Genomic DNA, 7,461 nt, shown 5'->3' on the forward strand with positions numbered 1-7,461 from the left:
ATAAAATCTTAAAAAAAAATTAAAAAAATAAAATATACAGTGTTGTATATACTACAAGTGCACAAAGATACAGGAAACAAAGTCGGGCCAAAGAAAAATAACAAATGAAGAATTCCTGCTTGATATTAACAGTATTCTTTGGGAAAGCCACTTCTGTGGTGTTGTATTTATATATAATATCCTGCCACCTAACCTAAACAGTAGGTTCACCTTTAAAACACCTTATAAATCTCTGCATTCTCCATACCCTACAGCACACTGCCTAGGTTCAACACAAATGTCCTTTTTCATTAAATACCAAATCTGTGCCAGGCTTTGAGCTAAATGTAGGGGACATGGATGAAAACCACAGGATATCCCCTAATTCAAGGGAATGTGATCACTAAACCTCAGGGAAATAGACAAAGGAAAGTACAGAATGTTTACATCCTTGTGACTACAAGAAATGAATCGAGAATATAATGGGAATTGACCAGGTAGAGTTATAGTTTCAACAAAAACTCTTCGGTATCAATCACATTTAGTTCCCCAGCCATGGATCCACCCCTCTGTGTTTACAGTATTATAATGAACAAAATGTTAATGAATTTTGCCAACGAACTAATCTGGGAGAGAGCAAAATATGATGTAGTCAGTGCCACTATGGAGCATGGTCTAGAGAAGTAAAGGTGAGGATTGCTGAAGTGAAGGATGAGGTTACTAGGCAAAGAATGGAGGTTAAATATGAAAAAAGGAAAACCAGAATGGATGCTGGGCACCATCTTAGGCCCTGAACTGTTGATTCCCCATGACCTTTGGTCAGGTTGATATAAAGAATAAATCATGTATTTTATGCCTCATATTCTATCTATTAGCGCTGGTGCCTGAAAGGACTCTGGGCTTGGGAGAGGAGCTTCATTCTCCTTCCAAGCATATTATCCAGAGTAGCTACTGCAGTGTGTTGTTGGATTGGTCTCTCAGCCATTATGAGCCAAGAGGATTAAACCCATCCAGAGCAGAAGGTGGAAGGAGAACAGGGAATCAACAAAAGCAATGTATAGGAGATAAATAACAGGGGGGGTGAGATGGCTATGACAGCGTACAGGAAGCTGACAGAGAGGTCTAGAGGTTCTAAGAGGAGTCCAGGCTGAGATATGGATTTTCAAAGGCATTAAATACAAGAGAACATTAAAAGTTGTAGATGAAATCACTCAGATAAAATGTATAGAAAAGCCAATGCCTTTAAACTCAGGATGTATACTTTCTCTTGTGCCCAAAACCAACACAGAAGAAAAGGGAAATTTTAGATTCTGAACTAATAAAGTCTCCTTTTCTTTGTGTGACAGTGGGAATAATAACCACCTTGCAAGTTTGACTGAGTATTAAATAAAATAATAATGTAAAACACCAAGCTGAGTGCCACACCTGTGAGTTCTTATCTCTTAACCAGAAGTCCTGATAAAAAGAGAACACTAGAAAAGTAAGACAGTTAGGTCCATAGGACCTCAAAATTATAGGAACCCAAATACTTACAATTACCAGTTATAAATGGCATAATGCAAGATGAGAAACCTCTTCAGCAAAAACAGAGGCCCATAAAGTACCTCCCCATCAAATGTCTGTATTTAAGAGTAGAACCTTATGTTCTTAATTTTAAAAAAAGAATCTTTTGTGAAACCCCCAAGATGTAAACACATGAAAAGTGGAGCTGCTCTGTAAGACGGCAAAGTGGTCATAGGCTTACATCTTCGCATACTCCACGTCTCCAGTCATTTTGGATCACAGCAATTATCATATTCATTTCTCTTCATTACAAACCTGCCACCCACTAAATGCCAAGCCAAGTCAAGAGGAAACAATCATGTTTCAACTATCAATTGGTTTCCCATATTTCCCTTTTACTTGCTAAGATGGAGGAATTCTTATTATAAATGCGGTTTTAAATACCACTATGCTAGACAGACTTAATCAAGTAATCAGAATACCCAAACAGCTGAAGAAATAACATAAATGAGAACATCCAAAATACATTATGATTATACAGTAAAACTTCTGATTAACAGGAGCCCAACAACTAGGAACCTCTGATTAGTTAACTAGATTTTTCTCATGCATTCTGATTTGAGACAAATTACTTACCTCAAAATGCAAAATACCAAGAAAAAAAGCTCACATCAAGTATTTAATGACTATTCTTTTGTCCCATCCAACAGAAAAGAAAAATAGCCAATAGTAAGCTGGGTAACTACTCAGACAGATGTTTCAATGAACTCATTTCCTCTTTCTTTAGATGTTTTGGTAGTATTCCCTGGGCTAGCCCTTAAATGTCATTAAAGCAAAATGAGAACGCAGCGTCCTAGTTCCTAACTCCCCTAATTCTTTGGCCAAAAGAGCAAGGGTGAGGTCAGGGTAAGACAGTATGGCAACTGCAAAGTGATGGAGCATGTTTTAAAAGTTCTGAGATTTTGACCAAAGTCATCTGTGTGATTTAGAAGTTAAGGCCAGAATTTATCACTAGTAAGTCCCTTTTGATAATCTTTTGTTCACCCTGGATCTTTTGTCATCCATCCAATTCTCTGTCTCCCTTAATCACCAGTATGTCTTTTTGACATTCCATAGCAATAAAATGCACTTCTAAATATATGCTTTATAAGGTCCTTGTAAATTTACCATGAATGATAAATATAATACCTGAAGGCAGGTAAATGTCTTACAGTCATGGGCCTGGATGGCTCAGTCAGTTGGGCATCCAACTCTTAACTTTGGTTCCACTGGTGACCTCAGGGTCATGAGGTCGTGTCCCGCATCAGTCTCTACGCTCAGTAGGGAGTCAGCCTGAGATTCTCTCTCTCCCTCTGTCCTTCTCCCCACCCCCGCTAGTGCATGCTCTCCCTCTAAAATAAATAAATCTTTAAAAAGTGGGCTTTTTTTAAACAGCACTGGAAAACACTTTAATAATAATACATAGGAAAGAAATTACAAAAAGCCAAAATCACTGCTCTACGATTCCTTTCATTTTCTAAATTCTGTGATTTTATGATTCTGGTCAAATTTTGATAGAAGAAAGAAAAAAAGGATTCATTTTTAACAGCATGTTAGGGGAATAATGAGATTTAACTTACAACAGGCTTTATGTTGTAAATGAAGGACAGAAATAATCATTATTTAGGGCGCCTGGGTGGCTCAGTCGTTAAGTGTCTGCTTTCGGCTCAGGTCATGATCCCAGGGTCCTGGGATCGAGTCCCACATCAGGCTCCCTGTTCAGCGGGAAGCCTGCTTCTCCCTCTCTCACTCCCCCTGCTTGTGTTCCCTCTCTCGCTGTGCCTCTCTCTGCCAAATAAATAAATAAAATCTTAAAAAAAAAAAGAAATAATCATTAGTTATAAAAAATGTATGATACTTGGGGCGCCTGGGTGGCTCAGTCGTTAAGCATCTGCCTTCAGCTCAGGTCATGATCCCAGGGTCCTGGGATCCAGCCCCACATCGGGCTCTCTGCTCCGCAGGAAGCCTGCTTCTCCCTCTCCCACTCCCCCTGCTTGTGTTCCTTCTCTCGCTGTGTCTCTCTCTGTTAAATAAATAAAATCTCTAAAATTAAAAAAAAATGTATGATACACAATTCATTCTCAGAAATATAAGTAGTAAACTGCTACACTATGAATTCAGATTTCTTTTAAATGCATACACTTTAGGCTCACCAAGATACTTGGATAACTGTAAAACCAGGGTCAGGCAAGAGACATAGCCATGAAAAAATTGCTGAATTGCCCAAAGGACTTAGATTCTAGATTTTAATATATTCCTTGCTAAAAGGAAAAAGAGTTTCTGGTAGAAAAGGTCTGTTCAGGATTGGTGTGGGGAACTTAACACATGAGTTAAAAAAGTGAGCCAGTGAGAAAGCTTTCAAAAATTATTATGACTATGTCAAAAGCACATAGTAGCAGATAGAAAAGCTATGCCCTAAATATGGTGTTAACAGTATGGACATCAAAAAGAATAATAGGGAGATTACAAGGTTAATTCATCTTTTCAAGACTTCAGAAAAAAATCTTTTGCTGCTATCTCTATTCAAGTACTTTAACTTCTTAGACATGTATCACTCATTTCAAAAACAATACACAGTTCTTTAAAAAAGCAATATAGAAGAAAACTAACTTTACAGATAAAATTAAGCAAAAAAGGATCAAGATAAAATCCCATACAATGTTTCTACAAGGAAACTAAAATAAATACTAGAATAACATCCATGAAAGGGGAAAAAAAAAAACCCACAAGAGAAAAACATATCAACATGTAACAGATCAAAACTGTTACCTACTATTTCAAAACAAGCTGAAAAACATTTTTCTCAAGTTATAGAAAACATGAAACAACATAAATCAGAATTAGAAATGTTCAGAAATGAGATGATATGCCTCAAGATAAAATCAGAAATTAAAAAGAAATATCATTCTAGAAATGAAGACTACCCCAGAGGGAACTCAAGAGTGAATAAAGAAAACAGATAATGCCTTACAGAAAATAGAAAGTGAAAGGAAGAAACTTTTCTGAATTTAAATATCAAAACAATGAAATTATTTTTAAAAGATACAAGAGAAAATGAGAAACTGAAGAAAAAGAGCATCCAACATATGGATAAGAGGAGTCTTTCAAGAAAACTAAAGCAGGGCGCCTGGGTGGCTCAGTTGGTTAAGCAACTGCCTTCAGCTCAGGTCATGATCCCAGGGTCCTGGGATCGAGTCCCGCGTCGGGCTCCCTGCTCTGCGGGGAGGCTGCTTCTCCCTCTCCCACTCCCCCTGCTTGTGTTCCCTCTCTCGCTGTGTCTCTGTCAAATAAAGAAATAAAAAATCTTAAAAAAGAAAAAGAAAACTAAAGCAAAGAAAAAAAATACCACAACTGTATTTCAAGAAAACGGTTTTAAAATTGGAAATAGATAGCAAAAAGACATACTACAGCAAAACTGAGAAATTCCATCTAGAATGACCATGATACATTCTAGCAATACTGCTTACAAGAAAAGCAAAAAATACAAGAAAAAAAAAAAAGAATATGTGACTTATACAAAAGAGAAGTTTAAATTATCACTGGACTTGGACAACAGTAATCCATGCCAAAAGAAAATGGAATAATATAGTCAAGAAAAAGTACGAGCCAAGGATTTTAAATCCAACAAAACTGACGTCCAAGAAAAAATGCAGAGAAAATGAAACAAACAAGAACTCAGGGCCTCTTTCTGAGGAACTGAATAAACCTGTAGTTTGCAAACTACAAGGCTGTGAGCCTAATCTGGCCTGCTACCTGTTTCTGTACAGTCCGCAATCTAAATGGATTTTGGCAGGAGCACCTAGCTGGCTTAGTCGGTGGAGCATGCAACTCTTGATCACAGACTTGGGAGTTTGAGCCCCATGTTGGGTGTAGACTGCTTAAAAATAATATATCTATGTATATGTAAATGGTTTGTGGGGGGAAACAAAGTTTTGGGGGGGAAATTTTTTTTTTTTTTTAAGATTTTTATTTATTTGCGAGAGAGAGAATGAGAGACAGAGAGCATGAGAGGGAGGAGGGTCAGAGGGAGAAGCAGACTCCCCGCTGAGCAGGGAGCCCGATGTGGGACTCGATCCCGGGACTCCAGGATCATGACCTGAGCCGAAGGCAGTCGCTCAACCAACTGAGCCACCCAGGCACCCTGGGGGGAAAAATTTAAGAACACTGTATCCTGGGGCAGCTGGGTGGCTCAACAGGTTGAGCGCTGATCCTAGGGTCCTGGGATGGAGCCCCGCATTGGGCTCCCTGCTCGGCGGGAAGCCTGCTTCTCCCTCTCCCACTCCCCCTGCTTCTGTTCCCTCTCTTACTGTCTCTCTCTGCCAAAAAATAAAATCTTAAAAAAAAAAAAAAAAAATACTGAGTAACTGCAACAGATTGTTTTGCAAAGCCAAAAATACTTGCTATCCAGCCCTTTACAAAAAGGTTTGCCCACTCCTTTCTAGAGAATGAGCTTCAGAAAAACAAAATGACTAAAAAGAGGTCAACATAAAGGGCCTGTGGTTACTTGCAGGACTAAAACCAAATGAAGGCTAAGGAGAGAGTATACTTTATATCAGCTATATTTTCTTTTTATTTTTCCTTTTTTATTTTTTATTTTTGTTTTAGAGAGGGGAGACAGGCAAAAGGAGAGGGAGACAGAGAATCTTAAGCAGGCTCTATGCCCAGCACAGAGCCCAACACAGGGCTTGATCTCACAACCCTGAGATCATGACCAGAGCCAAAGATCAAGAGTCCTATGCTTAATCGACTGAGCCACCCAGGTGCCCCATACTAGCTGTATTTTCTGACAACACAGGTACAGTACAACTATTTTTATTTATTTATTTATTTGACAGAGACACAGCGAGAGAGGGAACACAAGCAGGGGGAGTGGGAGAGGGAGAAGCAGGCTCCCCGCAGAGCAGGGAGCCCGATGTGGGGCTCGATCCCAGGACCCTGGGATCATGACCTGAGCCGAAGGCAGATGCTTAACGACTGAGCCACCCAGGCGCCCCAGTACAACTATTTTTAAAGTGAGGGAAGAACAGCAAGATGATATGTAAAATTTCTTTAAAGTCTTCAATGATCATATTGGTACTGATACTGTCATCCTCAGATTGCTGTGTGTGTGTGTGTGTGTGTGTGTGTGTGTGTACACATACTACTGACTAGACAAGGAATCATTAAGTATTCTAATTTTATCCTCTCCCCTGTCCCGGAGAGTCAGAACTCTAAATATGAAAACGAAGATACAAGAGTAACAAAGAAGAGGTTATCTTGAATTTTAATTAAAAGTATCACTATGGGGGCACCTGGGTAGCTCAGCTGTTAAGCATGTGCCTTCGGCTCAGGTCATGATCTCAGGGTCCTGGGATCGAGCCCCACATCGGGCTCCCTGCTCTGCGGGGAGCCTGCTTCTCCCTCTCCCACTCCCCCTGCTTGTGTTCCCTCTCTCACTGTGTCTCTCTCTGTCAAATAAATAAAATCTTTTTTTTTTAATTAAGATTTTAAAGATTTAAAGAGAGGGAACACAAGCAGGGGGAGCAGGAGAGGGAGAAGTAGGCTCCCTGGGAGCCAGACGCAGGGCTCGATCCCAGGACCCTGGGATCATGACCCGAAGGGAAGGCAGACACTAAATGATGAGCCACCCAGGCGCCCTTCCAAAGAAATTCTTTAAAAAATTCCTCTCCCTTAGAGTGGAGAAAAAGATATCAGAGTTAAAATACCACCATTTTGCAATCCCGTGAAATACTAGATAGAGACAGAAAGCATCAAAGGCTGCTCACATTGTAACAAGTGCTAACAAGACACTATGTGCCTCAGGGACGCCTGGGTGGCTCAGTCGGTTAAGCGTCTGCCTTCGGCTCAGGTCATGATCCCAGGGTCCTGGGATCGAGTCCCGCATCGGGCTCCCTGCTCCATGGGGAGCCTGCTTCTCCCTCTGCCTCTGTCTCTCTCTCT

At 40.1% G+C, this 7,461-nt stretch overlaps 1 protein-coding gene across 3 annotated transcripts in view; it reads right to left on the bottom strand.

The window, feature by feature from the left end:
• The window catches only part of PCCA (propionyl-CoA carboxylase subunit alpha), a 402,470-nt gene that overhangs the window by 295,715 nt on the left and 99,294 nt on the right, over positions 1–7,461 (bottom strand). The gene's annotated exons all lie outside the window — the stretch shown is intronic.

The sequence above is a fragment of the Mirounga leonina genome, unplaced genomic scaffold (genome assembly GCF_011800145.1).
Source record: "Mirounga leonina isolate KUSES-001 unplaced genomic scaffold, KU_Mleo_1.0 Mir_127, whole genome shotgun sequence".
Taxonomy (NCBI): Eukaryota; Metazoa; Chordata; class Mammalia; order Carnivora; family Phocidae; genus Mirounga; species Mirounga leonina.